The sequence below is a fragment of the Loxodonta africana genome, unplaced genomic scaffold (genome assembly GCF_030014295.1).
Source record: "Loxodonta africana isolate mLoxAfr1 unplaced genomic scaffold, mLoxAfr1.hap2 scaffold_122, whole genome shotgun sequence".
In the NCBI taxonomy this organism is placed as follows: Eukaryota; Metazoa; Chordata; class Mammalia; order Proboscidea; family Elephantidae; genus Loxodonta; species Loxodonta africana.
Window position 1 is genome coordinate 53139 of NW_026974884.1, and position 18358 is coordinate 71496.

General features: G+C 41.2%; 1 long non-coding RNA gene across 9 annotated transcripts in view; it reads left to right on the plus strand.

Annotated features, from left to right (window-relative positions):
* Positions 1–18358, plus strand: part of LOC135229182 (uncharacterized) — a 508721-nt gene that overhangs the window by 20408 nt on the left and 469955 nt on the right. For all 9 annotated transcript variants that reach the window (XR_010319954.1, XR_010319958.1, XR_010319952.1 and 6 more), the window contains one exon: positions 12146–12293. This is a non-coding gene — a long non-coding RNA (uncharacterized LOC135229182). The remainder of the gene's footprint in view (positions 1–12145; positions 12294–18358) is intronic.

The following is an 18358-nucleotide window of genomic DNA, read 5'->3' on the forward strand; positions in this document are numbered from 1 at the left end:
GCAGTACAGACAATATAATATAGGAAACTTATAGCCTTAAAAATATAATTGGAAAGAACAAATCTTGAAAAATAAGTGAGTTAAACATCCATTCAAAATGTTGGGAAAAAACCAGAAACAAACATTCATAGGAATTTTTGTTTCTGTTAATGATTGAATACATGCAACAGACGATCAACAAAGACTAAAGTTGATTCTTAGAAAATGCTAGTAAAATTGACAAACTTTAGGCAAGATTGATCAAGTGAAAAAGAATGAAGATATAAAAAACGAATATCAGGAATTAGAAAGAAAATGACTACAGATCTTGTACAACATAAAGATAATGTGAGAATGTTATGGACCGTATTAGCCAATAAATTTGCAAATTTAGGTAAAGTAGGCAAACGTATCATACCATGTAAGTTAATAACAACGATTCAAGAAGAAACAGGAAGCAAAAGTAATTCCACAACTGTTAATAGAATTGAATTAGAGCTCAAACTATTCTCAAAAAGAAAACTTCATATCAGATGGCTTTTCCTGCAAATTCTGCCAAATATTCAAGAAATATTTCACAAATTCTTCAATATAAAATGAAATATATACCCAAACTCATTTTATAAAGCTTGTAGAATGAATATTGATACCAAAACCTGACAAGAGAAGCAGAAGATGGGAAAATTACAGGCCAATGTCACTGATGAACATAGATGCAAAATATAAAAATAAATAGGCAAAACAAATCCAGCAATACTCTAAAGAAGAATATATTATGACCAAGTTGGGTCTATCCCAAGAATTCAAGGTTAGTTTAACATTCGAAAATGAATCAGTATAATTTGCCATATGTACAGGAAAAATAAATGTGATTATATTAATAGGTGTAATAAAATAAGTATTTGATAACCTTCAGCATCCACTCATGTTTTTTAAAAGAACGTCTAGCATGCCATGAGACCAGAAGAACCAGAAGGTTCCCGGCTGCTGTCGCTGAACATTTTGATCAAAGAGTCCATAGAAAAGCCCTGATCAAAAGGGGGAAAATGCAGAACAGAATTTCAAATGAACCCTAGACTTTTTGGAGCCACTGAGGGTGAATGAACTCCTGAAACTATTGCCGTGAGATAATCTTTAAACATTACACCAAAAGCATTCCCTTGAATCATCTTAAAACCGAAGTATGAAAAAGAAAAAACCAAACTGTTGCTGTTGATTCCAACTCAGAGACTCTGTAAGACAGAATAGCACTGCCCCATAGAGTTTCCAAGCTGCAGGTGGTGGATTCAAACTGCTCTTCTTTTGCTTGGCTACCGTATCACTTAACCACTGTGCCATGAGGGCTCCAGAACATTAGCTTACTTAACTAATAAAAATGGTCTACCTTGAGCATATGCTCTTTTAAGAACTGTCTACATGGCATCAGATTGACAACAGCTACTGAAAAGATTAGATAGGAACCTTAAGGAGCAGTGGGTTTATGTTAATGACAGAGGAACAACTCAGAAAAGGAGGGTAAGAATGGTTGCACAACTTCAAGAATGTAGCCAGTGTTATTAAATTGTACAGGTAGAAACTGTTGAGTTGGTGTATTTTTTGCTGCATATATTCTCAACCAGAAAAAATACAGGTAATAATTAACAAAAAATGTCAAGGAGAGCTAAATATTTTGAAAATAAGACAGAGTTGCATGTGAGGGAATGAGTGGGGTGAGCTGTTTTAGATTAATAGTAAAGGCTTCTGGGAGCAGGATATTTGAGGAGATAACTGACCTATATCAAAGGAGAGAATAGCTGTATGAAGTTCTGAAGGGAGGGATATTGCCAATAAAGGAAAGAGTTGTTTCTGAGGCCCTTAAATAACCAAGTGTTTTGGCACGTTTGAGGAAGCTCAGGAAAGAAGTCATGGCTAGTGTGGAGTGAACCGAGGGAAGACTGTTAGGAAATGAGGTTAGTATGGTGAGCAAGCCCCGCATCATGAAAGACCATGGGAAGGATTTGGGAATTTTTCCTAATTGCCATGAGAAGCCACTGAAATGATGCTGTTATGTAGATTGTAAGAGGGAAGATCGGTGCATAGAGTCCAGTTTTAACCAAGAGATGATGGTGGATGTAAGGTGGAGGTAGTGAGAAGTGGATAGAGTCAGGATTTATGTTAAGGTAGTGCCAAGAGTCCAGAATATGTCAATGGATTGGATGCAAGATTTGAATAAAGGAGAGAAATCAAGGATGATTTCTAGGTTTTTGTCCTGAACGACCCAGAGGATAGTGAGAACATTTGCTGAGATAAGGAAGACTGGGAGGTAGATAAGACACTTGGACGAAGAATTTTGTTTGAACCACATTAAGTTTGAGATGCCTAGTAGACATTCAAGGGGAGATGTGAGGTCAGCCATTGGTGAAGGAACAGGGCAGAGTATGTAAATGAGGGTATCCTAGGGCGCAGGTGGAATTGACTGCCATGAATTGGCTCAGATAACCTAGACAGTGAGAAGTGATGAGTGACGTTACTTAAACAGGGCATGGAAATCAATGAAAAAGGTGTGGGAATGGCAGGGAAGCTAAGGTAGAGAAGTTTCTCTCTCCCTAAACCTGATTAGCTGGATTTGAAGACATCATAAGTTCCTGTATGAGAAATATCCAGCAAATTACCAGTTGATTTAATAAATTGATAACAAAGTCCACCTTTCAGCCAAAGATTGAAAAGCAAACAAACCAATTGCCATCCAGTGAATTCTAACTCTTAGCAACCCTATAGGACTGAGTAGAACTACCCCATACGGTTTCTAAGGAGCAGCTGATGAATTCAAACTGCAGACCTTTTGGTTAGCAGCTTAGCTCTTACCCACTGGACCACCAGGACTCAGACCAAGAATAACACATGTGAGGAACTTACTCCTTAGTTCAATCAAGTATGTAGAAATTGAAATTTGTAATTTTGGAGATTCCCCTCTTTTTTTTTCGAAATGGGGGGCATTGAGATGGAGGATTTTCCTATGCCCACCATCCTAAGGGATTTAATTAACCCATAGTTGAGACATTGTAAACATTTGAAGAAATTATTACCTTTGAGAAATTTGAGGGTGAGTAGGCATATCACCTGGCACCTCTTAAACTCCTTTTAAAAACCTGACTTGAAGACTCACCTGCCTTTTTGAATAAGTGCCAGCTTGAATAGGCAGGGTTCAGGGAATTGCCAACCAAAGGTATGGTTTCTCCAGAGGCCTCCAAGGGGTGTAAAAGAAGAGCGGAGCCAGACCCCGTGCTTGGGACACACCCTTGGTATGAAATATTTGAGTGTGTGTGTGGTGAGGGAGCACTGGGTGTGGGAGAGTGGGGTGGGTGGGTAATAGGGAAATGCCTGGTTTTTTTTAAGAAACAGTTTTTTACTTTTTTTTTTTTTTTAATTACAATGAACAGTTCAGTGGAGACACATTCCTTATGTGCAGGGGCTAGTGGAAGTGCTGACAGCTGAGAATGTAGCCTGCTCCCCAAGTGCCAGTTGGCATTTTGGAGAGAAAACTTGATGTTTGGAGCACTGACTGGCCCTGCCTTTTCTAAATAATTAAGGGTGGTGGGGTGGTGGTAAGAGAAAGAGGATGGTCTATGAACACTGACCCTGGAAAATTAACCCGAGTGTGTGGGTTGTGGATAACAGGAAAAGAACATCACCCGCAAATGACAGCAGTGCCTTTATTTATTTATTTATGCTTCTTTTTAGTTCTGAGTTGTTTTTAAGCCACAAATTAATGGGGCCACCATGAATTTTCAGAGAATGAGTTTTACAAAAATCTAAGTGTTTTAAATATTGCAAGGATTTACTTATATATGCTGTATATGAGAAAAGTCCTTCCAGTTATAGGGAGGAGAAAGAAAGTATATTCAGGAATTAAATTTTCACAGTTCTCTGAATTCTTATATTTCTCCTGTTGTCCATTTTTCTTTTTTTGTCCTTCATCCACCCCTTCCACCTTGACCCACTGTCTTCATCATCTAGTGCTGCCGTAACAGAAATACCATGAGTGGATGGCTTTAACCAAGAGAAATTTAATACCTCACATTGAAGTAGGCTAATAGTCCACATTCAAGGCATCAGCTCTAAGGGAAAGCTTTCTCTCTCTTTCGGCTCTGGAAGAAGGTCCTTGTCCTTAGCCTTCCCATGGTCAAGGAGCTTCTCAGGTGCAGGGACCTTGGGTCCAGAGGACATGCTCTGCTCCTGGTGCTGCTTTCTTGATAGTCTGAGGCCCCCAACTCTCTGCTTGCTTCCCTTTCGTTTTATCTCTGGAGAGATAAAAGGTGGTGCAGGCCACACCCCAGGGAAAGGTGACCTGAGTGAGGGTGGTGTTACAATCCCACCCTAATCCTCTTAAAGTAAAATTACAATCACAAAATGGAGGACAACTACACAATAGTGGGAATCATGGCCTAACCAAGTTGAGACACACATTTTTTAGGGTCATAATTCAATCCATGACACCCACCAAACCAAACTTGTCACCATCAGAGTTGATTCCAACTCATAGAGACCCTAGTTGATTCGAACTCATAGAGACCCTATAGCATAGAATAGAACTATTCCATAGAGTTTCCAAGGACTAGTTGGTGGATTCGAACTGCTGACCTTTTGGTTAGCAGCTGAGCTCTTAACCACTATGCCACCAGAGCTCCTCTTGATCCACAGTCCACCCTAATTCACCACTGTGTTAGAAACTAAGGTTTTGCTACTCTGAAATAAGAACCTTTTACTATACTTTTGTGTTAGTGGTTGCTTTTGGTACGTCTTTAAGCACTGAACAGTTACCTCATACCCGTTAAAAACCCATTGCCACTGCGTCTATTCCAACTCATAGTGGCCCTATAGGGCAGAGCAGAACTGTGCCATAGACTTTCCAAGGAGCGCCTTGTGGATTTGAACTGATGACCTTTTGGTTAGCAGCCGTAGCTCTTAAACAGTACACCACCAGCGTGGGAGGGGTTTAATTGATAACATGATGTCTGGGCTCCAAGGGAGATGGAATGGATGTGCAGGAGAAGGGCATGCAGAGTCTGCCTGTATAGTCCCCAGAACTCTGTTCAAGATCATAACACACCTCAGTAATCACTTGAATCTAAACATACAACTTTAACAGTTGATGTAAATGACTTTACACATGAATTTTGGAACTCAACTCTTTCTCAATGGAAGTTCCTTCAACCTAGCCGTTTGTTTGTATTCCCTTAATAATTATGAAAGCTAACAATTATTGTGTTCATTCTGTGTGTAAGGCCTTTTTCTAAGTGCCTTGTGTGTTTTATTTAACCTGCGTAAGAACCTTTTGCGTAAGACCCATTTTAGAAATGGGAAACTGAGGCAGTGAGAGGTAAAGTAACGTGCCCAGATCACCCAGCTGATAAACTGAGTTAGGATTTAAACCCAGGCAGTTTGTTTCAGAATTTGCTTATGTAATCACTGTACATGACAGCAGTGAGCCCTAGTGGCTCTGTGGTTAAAGAACTTGGCTGCTAACTGAAAGGTCAGTGGTTCGAACCCACCAGCCTCTCTGTAGGAGACAGATGTGGCAGTCTGCTTCAGTGAAGACTTAGAGCCTTGGAAACCCTATGCGGCAGTTTTACTCTGTCCTTTGGGGTCACTGAGTTAGAATCGACTTGATGACAGTGGGTTTTGGCACATAATACTAATGTGCAGTGTATTCTGTATGCCGTGTATATGTTCAGAAACTAATTTTCCGAACATTTATGCCATATATAGATTACCAATCCAGTTTCCATTGTGTAGATTTTCACTCATGACGACCCCGTGAGTTTTCAGAGTAGGACTGCCCTCCATGCGGTTTTCAATAGCTGTGACTATTTGGAGGTAGATTGCCAGGCCTTTCTTCCAAGGCAACTCTGAGTGTATTTAAACTGCCAACCTTTCAGTTAGTAGCTGAGCACTTAACTCTTTGTGCCACCTAATACATATATATACTAGGAGGTTTTCCTCCTTATTTGTACTTTAACGTTTTTTAGACTCTTACGAATACTTGTTCCTGGCAGTGAACTAGATGCTAAAGAACAGAATAGGCACATGTAACCCTCTCTCACCTTCTCCCTCCCCTCTTCCACAGAGATGAAATGAAAAGGAATTAATGAAGACAGATCACTGGATTAGGGCCCATACTCCGGGCTATAACAGCATGGGGAGTTTCTCCTGTCACTTCAGTTCTTGTTCAGGAATTGGTACCTGCTTTTTGTGAATCACAAAGACCAGTGCTGTATATCAAGCCATTTAGATTTGGGGTATGGAGCAGTGATGTAAAAAAATTAAATTTTATTTTCAGAGATTTTTTCTATTAATTGTTTACATTTATTTTAATTGTGTATTCTAAAACCCCTACAAAAAGGCATGAAATAATTGTTTAAATTTTAATTCATATGGGTCAAAATGTATGTTAAACTACCTATCGTCACCTTCACAGTTGTCGTTATGTTTGAGCCAATTGTTGTGGCCACTTGTTACCAAGTATGACCTGCTTCTCCAGGGACTGATCTCTCCTGACAACATGTCCAAAATATGTGGGATGAAGCCTCGCCATTCTTGCTTCTAAGGAATATTCTGGCTGTACTTCTTTCAAGACAGATTTGTTCATTCTTTTGGCAGTCCGTGGTATATTCAATATTCTTTGCAAACACCGTAATTCAATGCCTTCAATTTTTCTTTGGTCTTCCTTATTCATTGCCCACCTTTCGTGTGCGTATGAGACGACTGAAAGCACCGTGGCTTGAGTCAGGCACACATTAGTTTTCAAGGTGACATCTGTACTTTTGAACACTTTAAGAGGCCTCTGGCAGCAGATTTGCCCAATGCAATGTGTCGTTTGATTTCTTGACTGCTGCTTCCGTGGGTGTTTATTGTGGATCCAAGTAAAAATGAAGCCCTTAATGACGTGAACATTTTCTCCGTTTATCATGATGTTGCTTATTGGTCCAGTTGTTAGGCTGTTAGTCTGTAGTCTTTGATCTTCAGCAGTAAATGCTTTAAGGCCTCTTCACTTTCAGCAAGCAAGATTGTATCATCTGCATATCTCAGGTTATTAATGAGTCTTCCTCCAATTCTGATGCCTTCTTCTTCAGACCAGCTTCTCAGATTATTTGCTCAGCATACAGGTTGAATACATATGGTGAAAGGATACAACGGTGATGCACACCTTTCTTGACTTTAAACCATGCTGTATTCCTTGTTCTGTTTAGATGACTGCCTCTTGTTCTATGTACAGGTTTCTCATAAAAACAGTTAAGTGTCCTGGAAATCTCATTCTTCCCCATGTTATCCATAATTTGTTATGAGCTGGAGTAGGTCTCAGAAATAATGTACCATTTCTTCCAGTTGGTTGTGCATGGCTGCCTACTTCCCTAGGTGGTAGCAGCTAAGGCCTGTCTCAGAAACACTCTCCTCCCCACTTAGCATGAGTTTTCACACTGCTCCATCTTCTTTCCCTTGTGTGTCTCCTGCCCTCCTCAGTGGCTGGGGAAAATGATAGTAGTCCACTGATGAGATTTATTCTTTTATTATACTTTATTTTATTATTTGTTTTTATAACATAGTTCTGTTAAAATCAAGGGTAATAAAAATGTTTGTATGATGGAAGTGGATAATCTCACCCACTGTGTCCATCTAAAGTTTCATGAGAAAACTGTGCCCACAACAGAGGGCTCCCACTCCTCTGGCTCACTGTATTTTCTCCTTGTTTATTTGCTCTTCCCTCTTTCCTGATGGATGCATGGAACCACTGAGCTTCAGGGCTCCACAATTCTGCTTTTCATACCAGTGTTACTGTAATCTTGGGTTCCTGGGCTGCCTTGCCACAGATTTACTCATTCTGTTTCTGTTAATTATTTCATTACTTAAAAATCTCTCATGAATTTTTCCAGAAGTACATTCTATTCCTCAAAAACTTGGAAGCAATGGGAAAGTATGCAAAAAAAAAACAAGAAAACATACGTAATGCATAGAATAAATTATTAACGTTCCGATATGTCTATTTTCTTGCTTATATTGGCATGTATGTGTATTAGAGTCTCTGGTTGATGCAAATGGTTAATATCTTGAGCTGCTGACAGAAAGTTGGAGTTCAGGTCCACCCAGAATTGCTATGAAAGAGAGGTCTGGCAGCCTACTTCCGAAAACTCAGCCATTGGAACCCCTATGGAGTACAGTTCTACTCTGGCACACTGGTGTCATCATGAATCAGAACTGACTCAGTGGCAACTGGTTTTATGTGTGTATTAGCACACACAGTTATGTATATTAACACAGATATTATATCCTGATATTTTCATTCAACATTAGTCTTTTCATGGTAATTTTTTTTGTTTTTTTTTAATGAGGGCATTAAATTACTTTATAATATTCTGTGTGCATGTAGTATATGTTTTTTAGCGATTTGACTATAGTTGCAATAATGTGCATGTTTCTAGTAATCTTTAAGCTATACTTACATCTTTTTAACATACATCTCTGCCATTAAATCTCTTTGTTTAAGTGTTGTTTAACACTCATTACGCCTAAGGGATGGTCTCAGAAGCAGCCCTGATCAATTTTTCTCCCTCTTACTCATGAAGCCCCTTAATGTATTTCAAGGTATCAACTACGAAGGATTTTACGTCCTTATCGTTTGTTTATTTTTCATTCAGTCAGTGTATTCCATGGGCCAGAAGTAGTCTATGTTATGCAGATACAGTGGTGAAAGGTACACACTGTCCCTGTCGTCATGAAGGGGACAACCCAGTGCAGGTGGGAGGAGCACTGGGGAAATGCAGCTGAGAGCAAGGACAGACAACCCTCCAGGAACCACACTGGACTTCAGAGAGGCTTGTTGGCTGCTGTTCACCTGGCAGGCTTCTAGATACCCGAGTACCCTTGGGCTTGGTGCCTACTCCTCTCTCTATTGACACCCTCCCTCTAGGATGCCTCAGTGAGTTTACTGCTGTCTATTTGTAGCTAAGGACGTGAGGTTTATACCTCCATCCATTCAAACTCCTCCTGGGTCCAGACTCATATATTCAAATGTCAGCCTAACTCTCTGTAATGACCTCTTTATGCATTATAATGATACATTCCTCATATGGCCATCATGAAAAGCAAACATGAAAGGAAAGCACAGGAGTGCCTGGCACCAGTGTAGGTACTCAATGAACATTAGCTGTTGGTATTATTCTTGACATCTCCGTGTGGGGTGAAGTTTTATTACCTGACATCTCCATGTGGGTATCTAACAGCTGCACCATGTTATCTAGGCTATGAAACAATTCTTGGTTCCAACCACCATTCCGTTCTTATCGATGAATTTCTCAAGGCTTCGGTGATGGGAGTGTGTGTTTTTCCACACAATGGACATGATTAGGAATGGTAGGCCAGGTCCTGCACAATAAATTGCTCCAACATTCCTATGGGTGACCATTGAGACAAGTTTCAGCCACTGAATGTAGCAAAGAATTGGAACTACTCTCAGCTGTTCATGTGACTACTCTCAATCCAGAATATCTGGTAAGTCGACTGTTAGGGATTGAATTGTGTCCCTCCAAAATGTATGTGGAAATCCTAACCCCTGTACCTGTAATTCTGACCTTGTTTGGAAATAAGGGGCCTGCTTTTATTATGTGAATGAGGTCATACCAATGTAGGGCGGGTCCTAAGCCTAACTCTTCTTAGTTATAAAAGGAGCAGAATACACACAGACACAAACGGGTGAAAAGGAAGACAGACAAAGAAGACAGATGCTTCTAGAAGGCCAGGAACACAAATGATTGCTGGCATCTACTAGAAGCTGAGGTAGACAAGGAAGGACCTCCCACTACAGCCATGCCCTGAATTCGAACTACTGCCTGCTAAACTGTGAGAAAATAAATTTCTGTCCTTTAAAAGCCATCCAGTTGTGTTATTTTTTGTTATGGAGGGACTAGGTAACTAACACACATACCCGTGCTTATAAGTTCAGCCCAGTGCAGAACAGTTTTCTTCCCTCCTTGGTCTAGCCCACCTGAACCTGCTCTTTCCCTATCAGTGTCCTTTGCTTTCACCTAAGAGCTATGACAGAGTCCGCTTGATGCTGACGCATTGAAATTTCAATTTATTTTTTATTTATGATTACTATTAATTCCAATATTTTCTACGGTTTTCAATGGAGACAGTCCTATAATCTATGAATAGCAGTTATACTTTTTTTGTATTAGCTTACACTTCCAGTGTTAAATGTTTAATAAAAATAATGATAGAAGCATCCTTATTTTATTGTTTATTAATTTTAAAGAGAATGTCCCACACGTCACCATGAACTATCATGCTAGTTGTAGTTTTCCACGTTCGGGAACTCCTTTTCTGTTCCATGTTTACTCCTAGTCCTTATCTCTCCGTGTGATTGGATTTTATCAACCTGCTTTGCCCCCATCTCTTGAGGTGAGCATATGTCTTCTCTTCTTTCACCTATGCATGTGGTGAATGAAATTACTAAATCTTTAATGTTCACTCAAATTTGTATGCCTACAATAAACCGCCTTGATCATGGCATGTTACGTGGTTTACCCTTTGCTGGATTTCCTTTGCTGGCATCTTGTGTAGGGTTTTGCATCTCAGTTACTGAGTGTGCTTGTCCTCTAACTCTTCTTCTACCTTCTTTCTCTAATTTGTTATCATTTTTAAACTAGCCATAAGGATCAAGTTAGGGGAGTGTCTCATGGTTTTCTAATCTCTGTTGACTATGTACTAGATTAAAATGACTGTTTCTTGCATGTTTGCTGGAACCTGACTGGAAACGATCTAGGTCTGCCATTTTCTTTGTAGGGAGATCTTGAACTACTGACCCATTTTATTTAGTGGTTAAAGGCCTCTTCTGGTGCTAATTTACTTGTAAAAAATTCTGATGCATGTTCTAGATTGCTCGAATCTCATCTTTAAATATTGATTATCAGGGCTTGTAGCCTCATGCAAGCCAATTAATCAATCCCAGATTTCCCCAAAGTCAGGCCCTGCAACGATTCCTGGTACCAAATTCCCTCATCTAAGACTTATTTGCAAAGAAAGAGACAACAGTATGCTATCTACGCAGTTGTGTATCCGCAGCCTTCTTGAGTCCATAACGTGAGGTTACAGTCTTCTAATACTTTTTTTGTAATTGTTCTCTTTCTTATTTTTTTTTTCCTTTTTTCACTGCCAATACTGCCCCCCCCCCCAGTCTAGTAGTTTTAAAGTTGTGCGTTTCAGGTTCAAGTCTGTAATCCAGCTGGGATTCTGTGTGTGCTGCATGTGTGCATCAAAAGAACACGCTTCTAGAAGCAGTAAGCAGGCAGTGGGACTGTTGGGTGGTTGGCGGGGCGGGGGGAGGGGAGCTGCTGCCCAGAGAGGGCGTCCGAGGGAGGCAGGAGATGCCGGGCTGCCCACTGCAAGCCTGCAGACTCCAAGGGGGCGGAACCTGCGTGCGCCATGAGCCTTTTGAGACAGGCCCTAGCCCGCCCAGCCGGGTGCTAACCTCGCACCCGCCAGGCTTGCGGGTTCCCCCAGGACTAGGGGAAGCCTGAGGCCAAGGAGGGCAAGACCTAGGGTCTGGACCTGGGAACTGGTTCTGCCACGTGTGATCGCAGCACTTATGCTGGGAAGGGGGGCAGGAAGCATATCGCAACGTGCGTCCGGGCGATGACCCAGAAGGGCAGGAGTTGTGGTCACCCACGGACTCTGCGTCTGCATATGGACGCCCCCCCAGGGTGCAATTCCAGGAGCACAAGGCAAAGCCACAGAGGCCACAGTGCACCTCGCCGATGCTCCCCAGGGGCATTGCCCCAAATCTGGGAAACAGTCCCTCCTCTGGGCTAGGGACTTTGTTTCCTCCATTGTCATCACTGACTGTGAGCAGACTCTTGTCTAGGCAGACTAATGAGGAGTTATCAAAATGAGCTTAAAAGTCCGGATTTGAGTTAAGGATCATAAATTAACACAGAGAAATACGACTTTAGCAATAAGTGCCTGCTTGAAGCCCAAGTTGCCTGAAAACACGGAATTTCAGTCTTTCAGCTCCTCTGCTAATCTAGGGACTAAGAACTGGATCTCACTGGAGCTCAAAGATGTGGGGCACTGGAAATACTCCTGGGTCTGTCTGCTCATGGCTGATTGCCTGATTCCCAGTTTTATTATACAGCTTAAATACAGACCAGAAGAGGAGTTTGGGGCTTGACACCTGACATCTTAACACCAGTTCCTGTTTCTTGAGGAAGGAAGAGGTAAAATAAATCAGCGTTTACTGTTTCCTTCTCCATCCCCGGAAGTCCTGATGAAGACCCTCTCAGGTAAGGACTGGCAGGGAGTGGCTTGGTTTACTATTCAACTTTGTCCTTCAGTCACTTTGTTTATGTCCGGCATGTAAACTATTGTGCATTGAGAAGCATTCTAATTCTTGTGCAGAAGGACTAGACCTCCTGCAGAATGACTATATTGTGCCTCCCTCGGGCACCCCTGTCTGCGCAGCACCCCCCAACGCCAACTGCCCAACCGCCTCTCTCCTGGCATTCTGCTTCTAGAAGCATGTTCTTTTGATGCAGAGATGCAGCACACACAGAGTCCCAGCTGGATTACAGACTTGAACCTGAAGACCTTATGCAGAATGACTATTTATGAACCACTAAGCTCAGTACTAAAGCAGGTACTTACCCCTCAGAGAAGGCCCTGGGGGAGGTTGACACCTGCATTCCCCAGCGCTCCTGCTGCTCTAGAAGTGCCTGAAATGCCTCTCTGGGAAAGGCCTTCAGAGTAGTAGGCTCATGGCCCAGGTGGGAATTCAGGCCTATTTTTCTGTTAGAACATCTCATTTCGCTCTGAAAATATTACTATCCAGTTTATTCACCAGGCATGAGTACAGACATCTCATATTTTCAAAATTAACCCCATTCTCTAATACTAATTTGCCACCAAGAGTATATTCCAAAGTTTTTCCAATAGGCTAGAAAGTCTTTGCAAAGAGGGGAGTCCTGCGCCATGTTGTGCAGTGACAACAGGGTTAGCATAATATGTTTACCGAGATACCTACCACTTTTTTTTTATTTTTTATTGTGCTTTATTTGAAACTTTACAGAGCAAATTACTTTCTTGTTCAACCATTTATACACAATTGTTTTGTGACATTGGTTGCAATATTCATGATGTGTCAATATTGTCCTCTCCTGTGCTCCAGTTCCCCGTTTCCATCCACCATGATTCCTGTTCCGTCCTGCCCTCTTTTCAGTGCTTTTGGGCTGGTTTTGTACTTTTGGTCTCATACACATGATTGAACTAAGAAACACTTTCTTCACGTGTGTTATTGTTTGTTTTATAGACCTGTCTAATCTTTGGTGGAGGGCGAACTTCCGAAGATACTTTCCACTTTGTTGCTTGCCATAATTGCTGAAATTCCAAGCCTGCCACCTGAAGAACTTCCTTTAGTGTTTCATTTAGAGCAAGTCTGGTGGCGATGAATTCTCTTAAGCGTCTTTCACCTGAGAATGTCAATATTTTTCCTTTACTCATGAAGGAAATAACAGCCTATAGAACACTGGGTTAATGTTTCTTTTCTTTCAGTGTTGAAAAAATGTTGTTTTCACAGCCTTTTGGCCTCCATGGCTTCTGATGATGAATACAGAGTCATTCCAATTGTTTCTCCTGTGTGAGATGAGTTGTTTTCTCTCTAGCTTCTTTGAAGATATTTTCTTGGTCCTTGTTATTCCACAATTGACAATGAGGCATTTGGGCGTAAAATTATGTGAGTTTAACTTGTTGGAGTTTGCATAGCTTCTTGAATCTGTAAGTTTGTGTCTTTCAACAAATTGGGAAAGTGTTGAGCCAGTATTTCTTCAGATACTTTTTTCTACACCACATATTTTCTCTACACCGTATGGAATTCCAATTAATAAATGTTAGATATTTTTGAATTTTTTTGAGGCTCTGTTCATTTTTTTTCAATATTTGTTCTCTGTTTTCAGATTGGATATTTTCAATTGAACTGTTTTCATCTCACTGATCCTTTTGTCTGTCAACAGCATTCCGCTGTAGAGCTGATCAAGTGAATTTTTTATCTCTATTTTTCTGTTTTTCCTGTCTAAAATTTTCATTTGTGAATGGTTTCTATGTATTTTTCTATTTTTCTAAGTTGTGCCTGTTACTTCTTTGAGCATGGTTAAAGTAGCTTTTTAAAGTTTTTGTCTGTGATTCCAAGACTGTGTCTTACTTCAATTTTACAGAAAATGTCGATGTTGTTTGTTTTAGGAATCACTTGACCCAGTTATGTTCAGGCTGCAGGTTCTTTCCCAACTTCTGTGTGCTGTGGCTCAGATGTCAGTTCAGATTTTGAAGACTTTGCAGTGATATTTGGATGTAATCTATGGGAGTGTCACTCAGTCTGGGACCTTGTTGGTGTTCTAACCCATAATGCAGTTCTCAAAGGATTGATCTACTTCTTAGGGTCAGAGCAAAGCATATGCAACTGTGGGAGTGGGGAGGGGTATGAAAAACAACTTTATGGTATCCCTCTCTTGAGCCGCCTGGTCTCTGTCTCTCTAAGGCTCTCTGATGTCTGAGCAGCTACCTTCCTGGTCCACTGGCAAGAATGTTGGGGCTTTAATCTCTTCATTCTGCTGCGCAATTAAGTGACTGGGTCTGCGTATGAGGCCAAATAATGGTAAGATGGAGAAAATGTAACAGAGATTCCTGTACATTATTTGGTCCTTATATACTTAGGTCAGAGAGAAGGCACACTGTTTCGGGTGATACTTTGAAACAGGTATGGAGAAAAAGGCATTAACAGGTCGATAGCTGCATACTCGGTGTTACGGATTAAACTCTGTCTTCCCAAAATGTATATATCAGCTTGACTAGGCCATGCTTCTCAGTATTGTGCGATTATCCACCATTTTGTCAGCTGATGTGATTTTCCAATGTATTGTAAATCATACCTCTATGATGTTAATGATCGAGGATTTGAAGCAGTTATGTTAAGGAGGCAGGGCTCAGTCTACAAGATTAAGTTGTGTTTTAAGTCAATCTCTTTTGAGATATAAAAGAGAAAAGAGCAGAGAGACAGGGGGACCTCAGTACCACCAAGAAAGAAGTGTCAGGAGCAGTGCATCCTTTGGACCTAGGATCCCTGTGCTGAGAACCTTCTTGTCCAGGGGAAGATTGGTGACAAAGACCTTCCCCTAGGAGTGACAGAGAGAAAAAGCCTTCCCCTGGAGTTGGCACCCTGAATTTGGACTTATAGCCTTCTAGACTGTGAGGGAATAATTTTCTTTGTTAAAGTCATCCGTTTGTGGTGTTTCTGTTACAGGAGCACTGGATATCTAAGACGCTAGGTACCAGGAGATGTACATTTCCCAGCTCTTTCACTCCCAGGGACACTATGACTAAGTAGCCAATGCCATAAATCCATGCGAGCAGACTGTTCTGATTACTGCTTTGACTCTACTGTCTGTTATGGTAACCACACCCACCTTGTCTTTGTTGATTGAGTGCTACCATTTGGCTGCTACCACCATGGGGTCCAGTCAACTGCATTGTAGTCAGGTGTCTTAATTCAGTTAGGGCAGTTCTCACTGTGGACTCTTACTTACATAAAATAGCAACCACAGAAGTCTTCAATAATGCTGGGGCTTGCTTCCCAAATTTGTACCTTACTGCTATGGTAAAAAGAGAGCCCTCTGGGCACTCCGTGTGTGGGTCTGTGGGTCCAGCCTAATAAATCCATTCTAACATGCCAATTTCCCTCAGCCTTTGGATACCTTCTCCTACAGTATACAATGGCAGATCTGCCATTTCCACTTGATTTATTTTAGGCCACCACTTAATCCATGCTTCAGTAAACCAGCCAAATAAACTATGAGATCCTTTTCTAACCTCTCAAGCTGAAACACTGAGTGAAGAATCTATGCTTCCTGGGCCTATATCAATAAACTCAGACTAATCCACCTTTATGTTGCTTGCACCGTTATCCCACACCCATAATAGCCATTCCCACACATATTCACCAGGTTTCTGTATGTATATATTAGAAAAATCAAGCAGTTCTTTTGGAGTTTAGCATAGCTTTTCCTGGGTCACACTTCATAGCTCACCTTTTGGGGCTTGTTGGGACTGAAGCCTAGGTATAGGTCTAGAAGGAAAAATGGGCAGTGGCAGTGGGATGTTCAGCCGTGTCTTATAAGGCATCTGCCTAAGGTGATGCCCCAGGCAATGCCCCAGACACCACCCCAGGAGACAACTCAAACAAGACACTTCAGGCACAGCTGGGGTAATCTCATCAGATGGAGGTGGAAGGGATAATTGTTTTACTGGGAAGGGTGCCTTAGCAGGCAAAGTTAGAGAATCTCTTCAGATGGAGTAAGAGGTCTGGTTCTGTTAGGAAGAGCGATTCAACAGAAATTGGAGGTTCATTGTCCCCCACTTCCTGACTATCTGCCCATATGTCCTCATCCCAAGTTTCAGGATCCCATTTCTTCCCAATCAGTGCCCTTACTTTAACTTCAGAAACCATTTGAGGTTGGATATTCAACTGGCGCTTTAATTCAGTCACTCTTATGATAAGAATCTGAGTTTATTTTTGGCAGCATTAGCCTTGTTACTATAAGAAATACGGTTTTCTTTCTGGGCACAAGTGGCAGCTTTCAGGTCTTGTATGTGGTGCTTGAGCTTTGAGTCCTTTTCTTTCATTCACCAGTGTGGCTAGCAAAAGCAGGACCAACCAAGCAGCTTCCTTATTATTCTTATTCTGACAAAATTATAGAAAAGTATCAAATATGTAATCAGGCAGAGCCTTGTCTCTCACAAATATTTGATCCAGTGGTAGTAGTATTTTGCGTATTTCTATTGTCACCTCCCACCATGGATTAGCAATAGCCTGTTTACTACTGGAGGCAGTCATCAGTGCCTTTAAGATTAGCCAGACTTGAGAATCAATTCAGAAAACTCGTCCTTAAGATTTGGTTCCTCTGGAACCACTGTAGGTACCAAATATCTTAGCCTGGGATCTCTAGAGATGCAAAACTGGTGAACAGAATATATATATACACACATATATATGAAAAAAAAAAAGAGTGTGTGTATATATATACGTGTGTGTATATATATATATATATAAATTTTTTTTTTTTTATATGGAAACCCTAGTCGCATAATGGTTAATAGCTATAGCTGCTAACCAAAAGGTTAGCATTTCGAATCCACCAGGCGCTCCTTGGGAACTCTGTGGGCCAGTTCTGCTCTGTCCTGTAGGGTCACTATGAGTTGGAACCGACTCGACGGCAATGGGTATACACACACACACACACACACACACACATATGCTTACATATGTTAGTTGTGGCTCTTAGAGGCCATCGATCCTGTGTAAAACAGAATGAAACACTGCCTGATCCTGAACCATCCTCACAATCATTGCCATGTTTGAGCCCATTCTTGCAGCCATTGTGTCAGTTCATGTTGTTGAGCGCCTTCCTCTTTTTTTCTGACCCTCAGCTTTTCCAAGCATGATGAGCCTCTCCTGGGACAGGTCCCTCCTGAAAATATGTCCAAGGCACGTGAGACGAAGTCTCGCCATCCTTGCTTCTAAGGTGCATTCTGGGTGTACTTCTTCCCAGATGGATTTGTTTATTCTTCTGGCAGTCCATGGTATATTCAGTATTCTTTGCCAACACCATATTTTAAATGAATCAGTTCTTTGGTTTTCCGTATTCATTGTCTAACTTGCTCAAGCATGTGAGGTGATAGAAAATATCATGGCTTTGCTCAGGCACACCTTAGTCCTCAAAGTGACATCTTTCCTTCACAACACTTTAAGGAGGTCTTTTGCAATAGATTTGCCCAATGCAATACATTGTTTGAATTCTTGACTGCTGCTTCTGTGGGCATTGATTATGGATTCAAGTTAAATGAAATGCTTGATGACTTCAGCATTTTCCCTATTTATCATGGTGTTGCTTACTGGTCCAGTTGTGAGAATTTTTGTTTTCTTTATGTTGAGGTGTAATCCATACTGAAGGCTGTAGTGGTTGCTCTTCATCAGTAACTGCTTCAAGTCCTCTTTACTTTCAGCAAGCAAGGTCGTATCAGCTCCATATCATAGGTTGTTAGTGAATCTTTCTCCAAAACTAATGCCATGTTCTTCTTCTTACAGACCAGCTTCTCAGATTATTTGCTCAGCATACAGATTGAGTAAGTATGGTGAAAGGATACCGCCATGACACACAACTTTCTGATTTTAAACCACACGGTATCCCCTTGCCCTACTCAAATGACTGCCTCTTGGTCTACGTAGATATTCCGCATGACTACAGTTAAGTGTTCTGGAATTCCCATTCTTTGGTAAGCTATTCAATTTGTCATGAGCCACACA